The sequence below is a fragment of the Mobula birostris genome, chromosome 1, assembly GCF_030028105.1.
Source record: "Mobula birostris isolate sMobBir1 chromosome 1, sMobBir1.hap1, whole genome shotgun sequence".
NCBI lineage: Eukaryota > Metazoa > Chordata > Chondrichthyes > Myliobatiformes > Myliobatidae > Mobula > Mobula birostris.
Window position 1 is genome coordinate 36,703,941 of NC_092370.1, and position 19,708 is coordinate 36,723,648.

At 42.6% G+C, this 19,708-nt stretch overlaps 1 protein-coding gene across 13 annotated transcripts in view; it reads right to left on the reverse strand.

Annotated features, from left to right (window-relative positions):
• Nucleotides 1-19,708, reverse strand: part of sulf1 (sulfatase 1) — a 334,301-nt gene that overhangs the window by 293,038 nt on the left and 21,555 nt on the right. The window contains exon 1 of one of the 13 annotated variants that reach the window (XM_072254022.1): nucleotides 15,433-15,488. The exons of the other annotated variants lie outside the window; for them this stretch is intronic. The gene's annotated coding sequence lies outside the window, so the exon portion shown is untranslated. Of the gene's footprint in view, nucleotides 1-15,432; nucleotides 15,489-19,708 lie in introns of those variants that run through there. 13 annotated transcript variants of the gene reach the window in all.

Below are 19,708 nucleotides of genomic sequence, written 5' to 3' on the forward strand. Positions count from 1 at the left end.
AGAGGGGACCTGGAGTTCACTGTCTTTCATGTCACTGAAACCAACCTCCCCTGTATGGACTGTCTATACTTCTCACTGCCTCAGTAACACAGCCAACATAATCAAAGACCCCACCCACATTGGATATTCTCAATTCTTTTCTCTCCCACTGGGCAGAAAATACCAAAAGCCTGAGAGCATATATCACCAGACTCAAAAACAGCTCCTGTCCTGCTGTTATAAGGTTATAGAGTGGTTCCCTAGTTCAGTGAGACAGACTTGACCTCCTAATCTATCTCATCATAGCCTTGCACCATACCAAGCACCTACATTGCACTTTCCCTGTAGCTCTAACAAGTATTCTGCATTTATTATTGTTTGATCTTGACCATCTCAATGCACTGTGCTGTTCTGTATGTACATAATGTGACTATTGATACAGAAGTTAACTGCAGAATAGCAAAGGCAAGTTCTGCTTTCGGTAGACTGCGCTCCAGTGTATGGGAACGTCGAGGAATCAGCCCAGCAACAAAACTGAAGGTCTACAGAAAGTAGACTCACTACCCTCCTGTATGCCTGTGAAACGTGGACTGTGTATCGAAGGCATGCAAGACAACTCAACCACTCCCATATGACTTGTCTTCGCAGAATATTACGCATCAGATGGCAAGATAAAGTACCAGACACTGCAGTTCTCTCTAGAGCAAGTCTGCTATCAGTCCACACACACTGCTGATGAGAGCACAGACCCGGTGGGCAGGTCATGTCATCTGCATGCCGGACGAGCGCATACCCAAGCAGCTCCTTTTTGGGAAATTCTCTGCTGGAAGATGCTCGCACGGAGGGCAGAAGAAACTTTACAAAGACACACTAAAGGCCTCCCTGAAGTCATTTGACATAGACACGACCTCTCGGGAAATGCTGGCACAAAACCGCCCTACCTGGCGCGGCCTCATCCACAAGGGCTGTCAAGCTTATGAAGCAAGGCGCATTGCTGATGCACAACATAAGCGTGAGCTGCACAAGTCCAGAGCCACCAGCGCAACAACTGCAGTGCCTACACATGTCTGCCCAACATGTGCCAGGACTTCCGTGCCCGAATTGGCCTGACCAGTCATCTTCGGACACACCACACCCAGTCTCAAAATGACTAGTGGTGTCGAGGTCTTCATCGACGGCGATGGACGAACCACACATAATGCAAGACAAGCTTTTCATATCTTGGTACGTCTGTGAACAATAATAAGCTAATCAAATAAACCAAACAAAGGGGGCGGGGGAGAGGAAGAAACATTAACACTTGGATGAGCATTTGAAATATTGTAGCCTACAAAGCTATAGACTAAGAGCTAGGAAGTACAGGTCACCAAAATAGTTCCATTTTTGGCCTGCATGGTCGCGAGCCCAACCTCTGTACTGTCAATGACTGAGATTCTATCCGTACTCAGACAGTGCAGGTTGTTGCCTTTATGTTTCATGAAGTGCTACAGGAATGTATACCAGATGTTTTATGATGTCTGAAAGCAAAGAGGAATTTCACACCGATTGAAAGCTTATTTTGTTGTATTATCAAGGAATAAACTTGGAATGACTGGAAATATTTATAAGACAAGATTCACAAATACTTACAAATTCACAAAACTGCTCTCTTGCCATTCTCTGCCATTAGAACATAAGACCTGTTTTGGGGCTCTACTGCGAAAAGGGAGCATGTGATTCACAAATAAAAATTCTCAGTTGATCAAAACCACTGGTTGTAATACTCATTTATGTGAACAAAATGTTTGGTGCTGAATACTTTTTCCATGCATTGTAGTTTTCTATTCCTTGATCTTGCTGAGTCATGGAACCCTTCAAAGTGCTCCTTCCATTAGTTGTTGACTGCCTGATGGAGTAGAGGCCCAGAGAAATCCAGCAGGGAAACCAGCCCCTCAGCTCCACTGTCCATGCTGATCAAGATGCCAATCTACACTCATTCCATATGTCTGCATTTGGCCCATATTCCTCCAAATCCTTCCTATCCAGTGTACCCGTCCAGTTGTCTTTTTAAGTGTTGTTATTAAACCTGCCTCAACCACTTCTGCTGGCAGCTTGTTCCATATACAGTACTGTACATATGTATCACTCTCTATCTGGAGGGTTTGCCTCCATGTCCCTTTTAAGTCTTTCCCCTCTCACTTTCAACTTATGCCTTTGTGGGCTATGATTCCCCTTCCCTGGGTGCAACTTTGACAAATCATCTTCATTCCTGCCTCTCAGGAAGGTGGACTCAGGATGCTTGGCCTTGACACCCCCGGATATCTGGGTTATGTCTTGGTTAGGGGCATTGATCGTGTGGATAGCCAGAGGCTTTTTCCCAGGGCTGAAATGGCTAACATGAGGAGACACAGTTTTATGGAGCTTGGAAATAGGTACCGAGGGGATGTCAGGGCTAAATTTTTCACACAGAGAGCGGTGGGTGCGTGGAGTGCACTGCTGGCAGTGGTGGTGCAAGTGGATACAATAGGATCTTTTCAGGGCCTCTCAGATAGGTGCACGGAGCTTAGAAAAATAGAGGCCTATGTGGTAGGGAAATTCTAGGCAGCTTCTGGACTAGGTTACATGGTCGGCACAACATTGTGGGCCGAAAGGCCTGTAATGTGCTGTAGATTTCTATGTTTTATGTCATCAGTGAGCAGCGTTCCCCCTAATTTTTAGTAGTCAGTGTGCGCAAAAATCTTATGTTGTGCAAATTTTTTTCCTGCGACAAAAGTATGTGCGCATTGAATGCACACATGGCACAGTTTATGTACGTTTACAAAATATTTGACATAAAACTGCACAGAATAATAACAAAATAACATACATATTTAAGTCACTAAGTTATTTTTTCTCTCTCCTGTCTTTGGCATTTACCCATTCTTTGTAAACTCTATCTAGACTAATAGAATTTCCATCCATTTGATAGCTTTTGATTCTCATTAACATATCCAAATGACATTCACCTAAACGGTTTCTCAGCTCGTTTCTGAGTTGATTCATTAGGCTAAAACCTCGCTCACAGTCCACACTAGACGCAAGAAAGGTTCCCCCAATGTCCATCAACTGTGCAAGGTCGCAAAACTGTTCATTTTGAAGTACAAATGCCACCATTTGAGCAAAGTGTGAAATCAGTTTGGATTTAATTTTTTCTTGCACGGAAAATTTGAAATCATTAAACGGTCTAACTATTACAGTATTTTCAGCTAGAAAATCATGATATTTTACCCATAAGGCATTAACTTATTCAGCGCCAAATGTGAAGTCACAATCTGCAATTGTAGAGAAATCAACAGCTGACCATTCTTGAACCTCATCTTCAGGAAACCTTTCTTCTAAGTGAACACGAAGACTATTTATAAGAGTCAACAGTGAACTTGTATCTACTGTGACATTTGCTTCACATTGTTGGCTTAGCAAAATTTTAACTTTGTCACTCCACGAAACATTGTCTCCCAGATACTGCTTTCTTATCTTGTTAACTTTGCCTCGCGCAAAGTGAAGTGGATCAATCGGTGTCAGGCCACTCCTTTGCAGAATCTTGCACAGTGCAGCCAGTTCATCAGAGACATCACTTAAAACCTGTAAAGCTACTTTGTATGTGATGTTTATTAACTTCTTGTGACAGTATTTAGCCGACCAACTAGCTAACAGAAACATTTAGCTAAAAGATTATTTACAATAAGTATAATTATTGACTACTACATTATTTTAGGTAACTAACCTTTTGTGCGCACATTAATTTCCTTTGTGCGCTGGTTGAAAAACGTGTGTGTGTGCACACACACGCAGAGTTTAGAGGGAACATAGTCAGTGAAATGTTGGATTACTACAGTTTATTCATTAGACCATGGATCATCCATTAACCTCAAGCATCAGGTCCCTCTAGAGATTTGTTTTCCCCTCTTTGGTTCTGCTGCTGTTTCCAATCTGCTACTTTCTGGTAGAGAAGCTAAGAGTATCTTCACTGCAGCTAATTATGGTAGACCTTATTGCAACCCAGTTGCTGTAGACATTGTGTGGTTATTCTAGTGTAAGCTCATCGGGTTGTCTGTATACTGGCTCTCTGCAGAGAGCACTCTTTTCAATGGCAATACCGAAGATCAAAGAGCAAAGGTCATTCAGAAGTCGAGGTGCAATGGCCAAAGCCCTGAGTTTGCTAGTCCATTGGTGAGGTCAGAGGTCAATGTCCGCAAGTCCCTGAGTCCACTAGAGGCAGGAGGCCCGGCCTGTCCTGGGGCTGGAGGACTGTTCGTGTGTATGAGTGGGTGGGAGGGTGGATGGGAGGAAGGAAAGGGGCTTGTTTTGCTGTTGTTGATTTGTTTTTCTGATCATTGTGGGCATTCTATGCTGGCGCCAGAATGTGTGGCGACACTTGAAGGCTGCCCCCGGCACATCCTTAGTTTGTGCTGGTTGTTAATGCAGACACACATTTCACTGTATGTTTCAATGTACAAGTGCTAAACAAATGAATCTGAATCAGAATCCTTGTAAGGTCTTTTAGAATTTCATTGTCCGTTTTATTGAAGCGGTGCTTCTGATGCCAACATCGTTTTGAGAGAAAAAGGAAGATTAAGTGGTAGTCAATCTAACAGTCCTGGTACCTGTCATAGTGTGTGAAAAGGAGAAATCTTTTTTGTCTTTCTCTCAAATAGCCGTGTACTTTAACAGCTACTGCTGACTAGAGAGGGGATGTTGCCATGAGACCTTATATGCTCTCTTTGATAGTTGTTGATTATGATGAGGCTACACTTTGAGCGTTTTATAAGCATAGGGACACAATTGAACCTAAAGCTTTCCTACGGCAACTGAGAAGCAAGGCTAACTTATTCCTAACTGCAAAACCATCCAATGAAGACACCTACCTTCCTGTACAGAGTAGTATGCCGCACAGGTTTTTCTTTTGAATGCCAATTCCTGTCAAGTTGGCCTACAATTTCCCTTCTTCTGCCTCTCTCCCTTCTTGAAGAGTGAAATTTGCAATTTTCCAGTTTTCCGGACCCATTCCAGAGTCTTGATTCTTGAAAGATCATTACTAATGTCTCCACAATCTTTTCAACCACTTCTTTCAGAACTCTGGGATGTACACCATCTGGTCCAGGTGATTTATCTACATTCAGACCTTTCAGTTTCCCAAGAACTTTCTCCCTAGTAATTGCAACTTCATACACTTCATGACCCCAACACTTGGAACTTCCACCATACTGCTAGTGCTTTCCACAGTGAAGACTGATGTAAAAATACTTATTCAATTCATCCACCATTTCCTTGTCCCCACCCCTCACCCCATTACTACCTCTCCAGCATAGTTTTCTAGTGGTCCGATATCCACTCTCATCTCTCCTTTATTGGCTAGCTTACTTTTGTATTCCATCTACCTTCTTAATGACTTTTAAAATTGCTATTTGTTGCTTTTTAAAACCTTCTCAATCCTCTAACTTCCCACTAATTTTTGTGCTATTATTTGTCCTCTCTTTGGCTTTTACTTTGACTTTGACTTCGCTTGTTAGCCATGGTTGTGTCATCTTTCCTTTAGAATACTTCTTCTTCTTTGGGACGTATATATCCTGTGCCTTCCCAATTGCTTCCAGAAATTCCAGCCATTGCTGCTCTTCCATCATCCCTTCCAGTGTTCTTCTCCAATAGATTTTGGCCAACTCCTCTCTTTTGCCTCTTTAATTCCCTTGACTCCATTGTAAAACTGATACATCTGACCACCTCAAATTTCAGGGTGAATTCAATATTATTTGGCCCATCAAGTCTGCTCTGCCATTTCATCATGGCAGATCCAATTTTCCTCTCAGTCACAATCTCCTGCCTTCTCCCCGTATCTCTTCATGCCCTGATCAATCAAGAATCCATCAACCTCTGCCTTAAATATACATAAAAACTTTGTCTCCACAGCTGCCTGTGGCAAAGAATTCCATAGATTCAACATTCTGTGCCTAAAGAAATTCTTCCTCATTTCTGTTCTAAAAGGATGCCCCTCTATTCTGAGGCTGTGTCCTCTGGTCTTAGACTCTCCCACCATAGGAAACATCCGCTCCACATCCAGTCTATCAAGCCCTTTCACTATTTGATAGGTTTCAATGAGGTCACCCCTCGTTCTTTGGAATTCCAGTGAATACATGCCCAGCACCATCAAATTTTCTTCATATGACAAGCCATTCAATCCTGGATTCATTTTTGTGAACCTCCTTTGAATCTTCTCCAGTTTCAGCACATTCTTTCTAAGATAAGTGGCCGAAAACTGCTCACACTACTCCAAGTGAGGCCTCACCAGTGCTTTAAAAAGTCTCAAAATTACATCCTTATGATCTCTTTCCCCTAAGAGTTCTTTTACCTTAAGCTCTCTAATCAATTTCAGCTCATTGCACAACAGCTAATCCCTTAGCTGGCTGAAACACAAACTCTAAGAAGCCATCCTCTTGGGAAATTCCCCCTCTTGGAATCTAGCACCAACCTGATTTTCCTAATCTACCTGCATATTGAAATCCCCCTTGACTATTGTAACATTGTCCTTTTGGTTTGCATTTTCTATTTCACATTGTAATTTGTAGACCGTATCCCTACTATTGTTTGGTGGTCTGTATATAACTCCCAGACACAAAGGTCTCCTGGTCTTTTGACCCTTGCAGTTCCTTAGATTAGATTAGATTCAACTTTATTGTCATTGTACCAAGTACAGATACAAAGCCAGTGAAATGCAGTTAGCATCTTTATACTTTATACTTTATTGTCGCCAAACAATTGATCCTAAAACGTACAATCATCATAGCGATATTTGATTCTGCACTTCCCGCTCCCTGGATTACAAAATTGATAGTAAATATTAAAACAAAATTTAAATTATAAATCATAAACAGAAAATATCAGAATGGAAAGTAAGGTAGTGAAAGTAAGGTAGTGCAAAAAAAACCGAGATGCAGGTCCAGATATTTGGAGGGTACGGCCCAGATCCGGGTCAGGATCCGTTCAGCAGTCTTATCACAGTTGGAAAGAAGCCATTCCCAAATCTGGCCGTACAAGTCTTCAAGCTCCTGAGCCTTCTCTTGGAGGGAAGAGGGATGAAAAGTGTGTTGGCTGGGTGGGTCGTGTCCTTGATTATCCTGTCAGCACTGCTCCGACAGTGTGCGGTGTAAAGTGAGTCCAAGGACAGAAGATTGGTTTGTGTGATGTGCTGCGCCGTGTTCACGATCTTCTGCAGCTTCTTCCGGTCTTGGACAGGACAACTTCCATACCAGGTTGTGATGCACCCGAGAAGAATGTTTTCTACAGTGCATCTATAAAAATTAGTGAGGGTTTTAGGGGACGGGGCAAATTTCTTTAGTTTTCTCAGGAAGTAAAGGCGCTGGTGGGCCTTCTTGGCAGTGGACTCTGCTTGGTTGGATCAAGTCAGGTCATTTGTGATATTGACCCCAAGGAACTTAAAGCTTTTGACCTGTTCCACTTGCACACCACCGATGTAAATTGGGTCGTGCGGTCCGCTACTCCTTCTGAAATCAATAACCAATTCCTTTGTCTTGCTGACGTTGAGGGATAGGTTATTGTCTTCGCACCATGCCACCAGGTTCTTAATTTCCCTTCTGTACTCAAACTCATCATTACCCGAGATATCGCTTACAATTGTTGTATCATCAGCAAACTTATATATTGAGTTTGATGGAAACTTGGCTACACAATCATGGATGGCTGGCATCTGACCAGAAATGCAAAGAATAGTGTTATTTACAAAATAACTGCAAATAAAAAGTAAGTGCTACAGCACACAAATATAGAAGTATTGAGATAGTACAATATGGGTGCAATACTGCTTAGCGGTGTGATGTGAGGTTCAGCAGGGTTACAGCCTCAGGGAAGAAGCTCTTCCTGAGCCTGCTGGTGTGGGAGCGGAGGCTCCTGTAGTACCTACTGGATGGGAGGAGAGTAAAAAGTCCATAGTTAGGGTGAGATGCATCCTTGATAATGCTTTTTGCCCTGCCCAGGGGGTGTTTATGGTAGATGTTCTCAATGGTGGGCAATTGGGTGCCGATAATCCGCTGGGCAGTTTTCACCACACGCTGGAGTGCTTTGCGGTCCGATACGGGACAATTGCCATACCACACTGAGGTGCAGTTGGTGAGTATGCTCTCGATGGTATAGTGGTAACCATCCGCAATTCAATACCTTCTGACCCTATGTCACTTCTTTCTAATGATTTCATATCATTTTTTACTAACAGGCTCTGCCATCCCCTCTGCCTTCCAGCCTGTCCTTTGATACAATGTTTATCCTTTGTCGTTAAGCTCCCACCTATAATCTTCTTTCAGCCAACATTCAGTGATGCCTACAACATCAAACATGCCAATTTGGAACTGTGCTACAAGTTGATCTACTTTATTCCGTGTACTGCGCACATTCAAATAAAATATCTTCAGTCCTGTGTTCACCCTGAAAGCTGAAGCAGCATTAAGAACTCCCGAAGAATCTGTGACCCCTGCAGCTTGTGAACTATACAAGAACAATTAGCTTCGGGCAAGCCATGCCCATGACGTGCAGGTCTGGAAGCTTCTGCGTAAGCACTTCATACAGACTGCGAACCTAGACAGAAAGCCACGAACTTCCCAATCCATGGAGTGATTCCAGACTTGCTTTTAACAGGAAGTTTTCACAGAAATTCATTCCACTGTCAGACATGAATGATGTGATGTTGGATAACATTGGTAGGCTGTTGTACTTTGCCATCAGATGCAAAATGTAAAAGGATTTGGAGTAATTTGAAATAATGTAAACATTTTCACTGCAATGACTGCATTAATGAATGGCACTGAAACTCACTGATTTTTTAGGGTGATATTTTGTTCCCAGAATTTTTGTTGTGCTCCTTTCCAGCTTACCAGTAAGCAATGACACTTGCTGGCTGCCTTCCAGCACTGAGAAAGCCCAAACGCATGCAACACACACACACACACACGCACACACACGCACACTCTCTTCAAATTTCCAGTATAAGGAATGGAAGAAATTACAAACATGAATTTAACTCTTAAAAGAACTCTGAATTAATTAAAAGAAGTTGTAAAATATTCATAATAGTTGATAAATGAGAGAATATCCACACCCCTCCACTACTCCAGAGGAATCTCACAGGAGGTGCTGTTGAGAAAAAGGAACGTCTACTTCTACAGCCATAATGTAAAATCCTAACAGTCTCTGCAAGAAAACATTGCTGCAGTTGCGATAGGACATTGGCAGTGGTAATATCACCTTGAGTTATTATGTGCAGTGCTGGAAACAAATTAATGATCTCATAAAGTCAGGAAATGTAATTTTCCCTCTTCTTCACCGCCAACCACAAGGGCACACTACTCCCTCTTATTCCCATTCTCATCCCTCTTTTCCTTCTGACCTTATATACACACACACAGAATAAGTATGCTAATATAAAAAACACACACTTTCTTCCGATATTACAGGAAACCTGGGTTCATTATATGGGTCAAGAAGACAGGAATGACATCAACTATCAACATCAACATCAACTATCACCTATATATCTTCATGCAGGCACATCAAAATGCCCTAGGGAAATCTGCGCAGTGCAACAGTGTAACCCTGGTAACATAGAAGACTGGCAGTCTTGATGACAAGAGTATTCCTAACTTCCACACTTTCATCCAGTACAAGCCATCGTACTAAAGGCTCACTAAAGATTCCATCCGATGTGGTTAATTCCTCTTCTGCTTCTTATTGTTTTATACACCTTGATCAAATCACGTCTCATCCTCCTTTCTCCAAAGACATGCAACACACACTCAACCTCAACTCCCTCAACCTTTCCTCGTTAGACATTCTCTAGTCCAGGAACATCCTCTGTGCCCTCTCTAAAGCTTCCCCCTCCTTCCTATAATGAAGTGACTAGAACTCATCACAGTACTCCAAGTGTGGTTTGACCAGTGTTTTACAAAACTGCAGCATTATCTCGTGACTCTTGAACTCAGTTCCTCGACTAATGAAGGGCAACACGCCTTATGCCTTCTTAACAACTTTATCAACTTGTGTGGCAACTTTGAGAGTCAGTGGTTAGTTGTATCACTGTCCTCATAGCTGCAATGCCTCATCAGAAACTGTCTGTTCAAAGCATGGATCAACACTTTGCAAGGCTGTATTCATTGAATATTGTAGGTAGACCCTCCCAGACCTATCACATCTAAATCTCAGCAAGGGAACCATTAAGTGTGCATCTTGTGGGTGACATGACTGGTGGTATATCTAATCTGCACAAGAGTGAAAGTGGTTTCAAAAGGATTTCCACTGACACACTAGGATTAGGAGAACCTCACTGCTGTAGAAACCTGTCACTGAGTAAATAACATGACAGCCAATAGGATCAGAAAGAAAACTTTGTCCATGTTGATCTTGATTAAAATCAGGGCAAAGTTGCCCTATAGCATATCAATTTGATGCACTGATTGGATCAAAATACATCAACAGAAATTAGGGATTGAACTTTATAGATCTACTTAACTGAATATCAGACCGGATAATGGACATGAAAACTAATTTGAAACTAAAGAGTTAATTTTGAGTGCAGGATATTTGTCAAATACTTGTAAATTGGCAGCACAATGAGCAACCGCTTGGCCACGTCATGACTTTCAGTCCATAATTTTAATTCATCTTCACTCAGAGTTTGTCAGAAAATGCGAACAACTTTTTGACTGCTTTTGCAGGTGCCTGGAGTTTTAGGCAGAAGCCATCCTGAGACAGAAATTGTCTGCTTCTCCTACTGACCAGACGGGTTTCAAACTTAGCACTGCTCTGGGCCGTTGCTCTAAATCTGAACTCCAACCAACAGCACTGATCTTTATTCAGTCAATCAATAATAAGTATACTGTTTTGGATACCATTGGAGTTTGAGAGAGAAATGACCTACCACCCCCCCACCCCCCGAGAAGCCACAACAACGAAATCTCCGGCATTGTACCTTAGAAGGGAAGGAGGGGAGAAGAGGAATGTAGTAGTGTATCTCCAAATAAAAAATTAAATTAAAAATGATTATATTCTTTAATTATTTTTTATTTAGAGAGTCAGCACAGAACAGGCCCTTCCAGCCCAACGAGCTGCATTACCCAGCTACCCACCTATTTAATCCTAGCCTAATCACAGGACAATTTACAATGACCAATTGACTTACTAACTGTTACACCTTTGGACTATCAGAAGAAACCAGAGCACCCGGCCAAAACCCATGAGCTCACAGGAAGAACATACAAACTTTCTTACAGAGGATGCCGGAACAGGACTCCGAATTCTGACACCCTGAGCCGTAATACTGTCACACTAACTGCCACACTACCGCCGTTCCCCCACAGAATCACTTAAAATGCATGACCAGCGGTGGCAGGGTCAAGAGGTGTTAGGGTTAGAGACATAAGAGACTGCAATCTGGAGCAACACAAAAGGTGGTGGAGGAATTCAGCAGGCCAGACAGCTTTTATGGGGTGTAATCAATACCCAACATTTCACATTGATTTCATTTGGATGAGACTGGTTGGGTTAGATATTGTAAATGACATATTTAAATAGAGGCAGGAGAAGTAGGTCATAGACCAGCAGTCTTTGAACCTGGGATAAAATTAGGGCAGAACAATGCCAAGGGTATCGGTCCAAAATCCAGCCCCAGACCAGCTGTCAGTTGTGGCAAGGCTTGCATGCTATAACGGACTACAAAATGAAGTCAGACAGCATCACCAACAGCAGTGTATCCCTTACCCATAAGCTAAATGAATACTATACATGCTTTGGACAGAAGGGGACTGGATTATCTCCACCCAACCCAACTGTTTCCAATACACTTGAACCATTATCATTCTGGACCCTAAAAAAATAAGGTAACGTGCCCTAATGATTACCACCCATAAGTCTGACACCCACCATCATGACACATGTGACAACCTCAATACACTGCCATTTACCCACTGCTGAAATAGATTTACAGCAAGCAACATCTCCCTGGGCCAATATTCATCTCTGGAGGATCCGGACAATAAAGGCATCTACGTTAAACTATTGTTTATTGACTACAACTCTACCTTCAACACTAAAAGTCCAAGCAAACTCATCAAACTCCTAGACCTGGGACTCACACCTCCCTTTGCAACTAGATCATCGATTTCCTGATCAACAGACTACAATCAGTAAGGATAGGGAGCATCACCTCCACCACAATGGTGCCCCAGAACGTCAGAGTATCAGTCCCTTACTCTACTCCCTATGCACTCTCGACCTATGTCACTAGATTCTGTTGTAAGTCCACCTACAAGCCTGCAGATGACACCAGTGTAGTGGGGTATGTCTCAAATAAAGGCATGGGAATGCAGGAAGGAGATAGAGAACCTAATGACGTGGTGTGATGACAGCAACCTTGCCCTCAATGTCAAATAAAGAGCTGGTGATTGACTTCAGGAAGGAGGGATGTGCACATGCTCATGCTTAGGCCAACGTCGCTAAGACAAAGAGCACTGACAACTTCAAGTTTCTAGGAGTGAACATCACCAGCAGCCTGTCCTGGTCTAACCATGCAGGTTTCATGGCCAAAGAAGATCAGCAACATCTCTACTTTCTCATGAGACTAAAGAAAGCTGACATGTTGCCTTTGGTCCTCAGTGATTTTTACTTCTTGCAACGCATCCTTTTCAGATACATCACAGCTTGTAAACAACTGCTCTGCGTGTGTCCACAAGTAACTGTAGAAATCCTGACAAAGGGCCTCGGCCCGAAACGTCGATTGTACCTCTTCCTAGAGATGCTGCCTGGCCTGTTGTGTTCACCAGCAACTTTGATGTGTGTTAACTGTAGACAGTTGTGGCCATAGGGAAGCAGCCTCTCCTCCATGGATTCTATCTATACTTCTCGCTGCCTCGGTAAAGCTGCCAACATAATCAAATACCCCACTTAATCTCTCTTTCTCCCCTCTATTGTGCGAAGATACAAAAGCCTGAAAGAACTTACCCCAGGCTCTAGAGCTGTGAGGTAATGTTGCAGCTCTATAAAACCTGAAATAGACCATACTTGGAATATTGTGTTCCGTTCTGGTCACCGGGAACGATATAAGAGGAATGTTGTAGCTTTAGAGAGGATGCAGAGGAAATTTATCAGGATGCTGCTTGGACCAGAGAGCATGTCTTATGAAGATAGGTTGAGCGAGCCAGGACTTTCTTTGGAGCAAAGGAGGGTGAGAAGTGACTTAATAGAGGCATACAAGATGATAAGAGGCATAGATAGCATGGATAGCCAGAGAATATTTTCCAGGGCAAAAATGGCTAATACAAGGAGGCATAATTTTAAGGTAATTGAAGGAAAATATAGGGGGATGTCAGAGGTAAGTTCTTTATACAGGGTGGTGGGTGCGTGGAACACCCAACCAGGGTGGTGGTAAAGACAGATACATTAGCAGCATTCAAGAAACCCTTAGATAGGCACATGGAGGGGCTATGTTGGAGGGAAGGGTTAGATTGATCTTAGTATGCTAAAAAAGTCAGCCCAACGTTGTGGGCTGAAGGATTTGTGCTGCTCTGTATTCTATGACAGCTCTATCCCTTTGTTGTAAGACTACTGAATGGTTCCCCTAGTATGATAGAATGGGCTCCTGACCTCAGTCTACCTCAATATAGCCTTGCACCTTATTGTCTGCCTGCACTGCACTTACCCTATAACATTTTGTTCCACATATTGTTGTTTCCCCTTTGACTTTCTCAGTTCACTGAAGTGAAATGATCTGTACGGACAGCATGGGAAACAAGCTTTCACTGTACCTCTGTATGTGTGACAATAATAAACCAACATACCCTATGCACACAGTTATCTAAATGTCCAAATATTTGTTTCCTGTCACACACCAGGATAAACTTGTGTCTTCTCCACCCCAGCACTTGTTATGCCGGGAGGATATCCTATTTCATACTATTAACCTCATCGGCTGCTTCTCCAAGGTTCCCCTCCTATACTTTTGTTCATTAACAGCAGCTTTCCACTCTTGCTACCAGACCTGCTGGGTATTTGCACAATTTTCTGCTTCCAAGTTCCAGCATCCCCAGTGTTTTATTTCTGAACTCCTGCTTTCAGGATTTTGTACCGGCAGTTAAAAAAATCCCACTATCCAATTAAGCAATTTATGTACAGTATGAATGTGTGCCTGGGAGAGAAACAGAGAGAAAGAGAAAGAGAAAAAGAAAAGAGAAAAAGAAAGAGAGAGAGAGAGAGGAAGAGCAAGAGAGAGAAAGAGGAAGAGGAAGAGACAGAGAGCGAGAGAGCGAGAGAGAGAGACCTCTGCACAATATGAAACAGACCCAGAGTGGAATCAACCTTTGATCTGTGCCACGTGTCTCTAGGCAACAGGGGCCAGCAACAAGTTGAGACAATATCATTGCAGTACCCTCCATCCTGTGTGGCTGTACAACTACGTTTTAAGCAGCTCGGCCTGCGGCAGTGTAAACACTGCTGAGATCCTGGCTTTATCTGACCAGTGGAGTAACCCTTTGTATAAACATGTGTAAATGCAGCTTAAATCTTTTCAGCCATGATACAGTACACTGCCTCTGAACCTCATTGTCATTTGCTTTTCTCCAGCTAGGACAAGTACAAAGCAAGGGTTAAGATTTGACCTTGAATTCTCTGAGCTCTGTGAATTTGTTTGACATTAAGTTTTCTTCACAATTCAACCTTGGGGGTCGGCTGTACCATTGTAAGCATGTGGCGGGATCGGTCTGCTCTAGATAGGATTATCTGACTCCCACCTGGCTGATCACAGTTTCAGATACATTTATGATAACATGGAAATAACAATTTATCTCTGATGATTTGTCTCCAATTTAATTGCTTGAAATTAGGGTTTTTATCCCAACAAAATGTTACCCATTTGTCTACAAAAATAAAATTATCTTCCTGGCTTCTGGAAACTAATGTTTTCTAAAGATTTTTTGTAAATTTATTATTGTACAATAATCGCAAAACAAAAATACATTCAAAGTCTGGGCAGTCCTTTGGAAATTTGTATTTGTCATCCAGAATTTTTCCACCAGTTCTAGACCACAACATTAGATTAATGCTTATCATCTCATCCACTGAATAACAACAAGGTTCAAAACAAATACTTTCTCCTTAAAAATGCAGTTGGCCCTCCGCATCCGCAGATCGAGATTGGAAAAAAAACCCCAAAAGTTCTCTCTCTTTCTTCTTATTCCCTAAACAATACAGTGTAACAACTATTTACATAGCATTTCCTTTGTACAGGTTTCTCCCGCTATCTGAAAGTAGAGCGTTTTTGAGCGTTCCCAGACCCAAAAAATAACCTACCAAATAACATATAAAACCTAAAATAGCACTAACATATAGTAAAAGCAGGAATGATATGATAAATACACAGCCTATATAAAGTAGAAATAATGTACGTACAGTGTAGCAACGCACATCAAAGTTGCTGGTGAACGCAGCAGGCCAGGCAGCATCTCTAGGAAGAGGTACAGTCGACGTTTCAGGCCGAGACCCTTCGTCCTGACGAAGAGCAAAACAAACGCTGAACGCTATTTTCGCTTTTCGCCACTCTCGCTGCTCGGGGTGCGCACTGCCTCTATAACGGCTCGCTGCAAAACAAACGCTGAATGCTATTTTAGCTTTTCGTAACACCCTTACGAGCTCTCCTAGGCCTTTCTGATACCTTAGGACACATCTTGCTAACGAATGCACAAAATAAGTCGAGATAAAGCACTCTTGCTGCTCGGAGTGCGCGCTGCCTCTATAACGGCTCGCTGCAAAACAAACGCTGAACGCTATTTTCGCTTTTCGTAACACCCTTATGAGTTCTCTTAGGCTTTTATATAAGGGACTTTAGCATCTGCGAATTTTGGTATCCACAGGGGGTCCTGAACGGTACCGATCCCCTGCGGATATGGAGGGCCGACTGTATAAGGGAGTGAAGCAAGGTTCACCAGGTTAAACAATTCCCTTTTCAGGACCTGCAGTTGATTCTTCTGATGCCCTTAGATGACCCAGCTTTGGTTAGGTGTGTTCCTGGTGTCCTTGCACACCCCTGAGCCTGCTCTATTTTTATTTTAGAGATAGAGTACAGTAACAGGCCCGCCCGCCAACAAGCCCATGTCAGTCAATTACGCCCATGTGATCAATGAACTTAATAACACACACGTAGTTGGAAAGTGGGAGGAAACCCACATGGTCACAGGGAGAACGTACAAACTCCTTATGGTGGTGTTCTGATAGTGTTACACTAACTGCTACATTACCGTGCCGCCCTATAAATCCCTCCTGGGGCCGACTCTAGATTACAAAGCTGCAGCGAAAAAAGTAAAGCATCAGGTCCCCATGTCTCTTAGCTGAAAAGTTCACAGCCTGAAATTTGACCTAGAAATTGGATTTCACCCTCGATTATGAACTTCAAGTTATGCATAATGTGAAGGCACAATCAAGTCACTTACAAAAAAACTCATTCAACTAGACAAAATAACATTAAAAAGGTCATTGTTATGGTTTGCACACAGAGAGATCATGCACTGAAACAGGACCAGGAACTGCACGAAGAGCTTCCATCTGCCATGTTATTATTGCCTCACGTGTCACCGCATAAAGGAGCCTTCTCTACAGATGCTACATAACAGCTGCAGGAAAGGCTGCCATGATAGCAAGACACTACATGGGGGTGAGGGGGGAAGGAAAATATTGTGCTTAAGACGGTGTGTCCGCACAACCTTCCCCCTCCCCGCACCCCACCCAGTCTTCCCCGAGCAACTCCCAAGCCGCAGATAACCCCACACCACAGTGAGGTGAGGCTAATTTTGCATTAGGCGGTCCAGCCATGATTTGGACAAAATGGGTCAGTGAGAGGGCAGCCACAGTCGCAGATTCTGTAATCCTGACTATTGAAAACAGACGCCGGTAGATGGACGTTGATGTCACAGGGGCATTTCTTTTCCTCTCCCTGCAAGATCTTCTGCTAGATTTTCTGTGAGACATCAAAGGAACTAAGTTGTGCACTAAAAATTCCAGCGTGGGAAAATGCACTGGGCAATCTGTGGCATTACTAGGAGATGACTAATACTGGGAAAATGTGTGTGTCACTGAATCATGCACATAGGGTCTGGACCAATTCCCTGATTTCACCTAGAAGTGATAATTGGTGTCATCTACCCTGAGTAAAGGTAATTTTATGTCCCTTTTTTCACATTGAAAATGTACAATTTAATGTGATTTCATGGCTTTAGTGTCTCATCGTGACTCATTTTCCTCATATTGTCCCTGGGCGGAAAAGACAATAGGGCTTATTGAGAAAAGCAAAATGGAAAGGTTGAACAAGTGGTGTGTCCTAGCTTTCCCTGCCTGTTGGCTCATTGCTTAATGTATTTAGAAGGAAACCTAACTGTGCTATGGACACTATAGAATGAAGAAGCTAGAGAGAAGCTGCATTCTGCATATCAGCTTTTGAAAGTGCCCTACCAGAGAGGCATCCTGAACCTTTCAAAAACCATACCTGATAAATTGTCCTTAATTTCTTAAGGTGATTTTCCTTTGTTGTCTGTTAGATCACAACTCATTTGAAGATTTCTTAATTGTCTTTTGTTACCCAACTGATCCTGAATAACAATATTTTTATATTAGAGATACACATTAGGCTCACTTTTACAGGACAACCACCAAAGAACAGAATCACCAAATGCAGTCAGCCTTGCAATTAGTAATTTAGCAGAACCTTCTTGGTGGGTGTTGTCAATAATATTAATCTCAATGCTTTTGTGGTATATCCATAACTGTTACCAGAAACAGGAAGGAAGAATCCTTCTACAAGTGTATTACCGAGTCTCTACCTGTGACTTGCATGGCTGGCGTTGGCGAAAGCCAAGTAGAAGCTACTGGCATGATGAAGGAAGCCCTGGACACCGCCAAGGACGGAGGACCTTCATTGCAGCTCTTTGTTACACCAATGACATAATGGGCAGTAGGAAAGGAAGTTATGTGGTTGTCTCTTATGCTCTCTCCACCCACCACGAGTATTTGATACACATCAAAGTCAGCAAGGACTTTAAACTGTGTTGAGAGGGTACGATGAAGAGTGGGTTGGGCAACCATGCTGGTGGAGACCTTCTTTGGTGTCCAAACAATGGCTTGAGTCAATAAGGTTGAATTGTCTGTTTTTGTGCTTGATGTTCAATAAAGTTCTCCATGATGTATTTTTTCATGATTTTAAAAGAATGATATTCCAGGATATAGAAAGAAAAAGAGAAATAAAACTTTGTCAAAGGTTAAGCATGAAATCTATCTTCTCTAAGGTGGAATTCAGGAAACAAAGTGTTAAGTGCTGACAAAGGAGAGGCAGCGGATGTCAATTACTTAGATTTTCAGAAGGCATTAGATAAGGTGCCATACTTGAGGCTGATTAACAAAATAAAATCCTATGGCATTACAGGAAAAATACTGGCATGGATAGAGCAATGGCTGACAGGCAGGAGGCAGCAAGTGGGAATAAAAGGGGCCTTTTCTGGTTGAGTGCCAGTGACTAGTGGTGCTCCACAGGGGTCAGTGATGGAACCACTTCTTTTTATAATGTATATCAATGATTCATATAATGGAATTGATGGCTTCGGGAAATGTATGATAATGCATTTGGTGAAAGGAACAATAATGCGGACTATTATCTAAATGGCAAAAAGGTTCAAACATCAGAGGTGCAAAGGGTCTTGGGGGTCCTCGTGCAAGACTCCCAGAAGGTTAACCCATAGGTGAGTCTGTGGTAAAGGCGGCAAATGCGATGTTGACATTTATTTCAATGGGAAATGAATATAAAAACAAGGAAGTAATGCTGATAAAGACACTAGTCAGGCTGCACTTGGAGTATTGTCAACAGGTTTGGGCCCCATATCTCAGAAAGGAAGTGTCATTGGAGAGAGTCCTGAGGAGGTTTACGAGGATGATTCCAGGAATGAAGGGGTTAACATATGAGGAATGTTTGGCAGCTTTGGGCCTGTACTCACCGGACTTTAGAAGAATGAGTGGAGATCTCATTGAAACCTACCGGATGTTAAAAGGGTGGATGTGGATATGGAGGGGATGTTTCCCATGCTATCCAGAACTAAAGGGCACAGCCTCAAATTTGAGGGGCAACCTCTTAGAACAGAGGTAAAGAGGAATTTTTTTAGCCAGAGAATGGTGAGTCTGTGGAATGCCACAGACTGTGGTGGAGGCCAAGTCCATGGGAATACTTAAAACAGAAGTTCATATTTTCCTGATTGGTCGGGGCAGCAAAGGATATGGTGAGAAGGCAGGTGTATGGGGTTGATGGGATCCAGGATCGGCCATGATGGGATGGCAGAGCAGACTCAATGGGCTGAATGGCCTAAAACTGCTCATATGTCTTATGGTACTAACAGAGATGAAGTTGACCATATTTATTATCACTGACATACAGAATGTCATGAAAATTTGTTGTTTCGCAGCACCTGCAACACAAAAAATATACTACTGTATGACCTATAATAGGGAATATATAGAAAATATAATTAAGTAGTGCAAAATAGAAAGCACAAATTGTGAGATCATGTTCAGAAATCTGATGGTGGTGGGGAAGGAGCTAATGAGTGTGTGGCTTCAGGTTCCTGTACTTCCTCCTTGACCGTAGTAATGAAAAGGGGACATGTACTGAGTGGTGGACGTCCTGAATTATGGA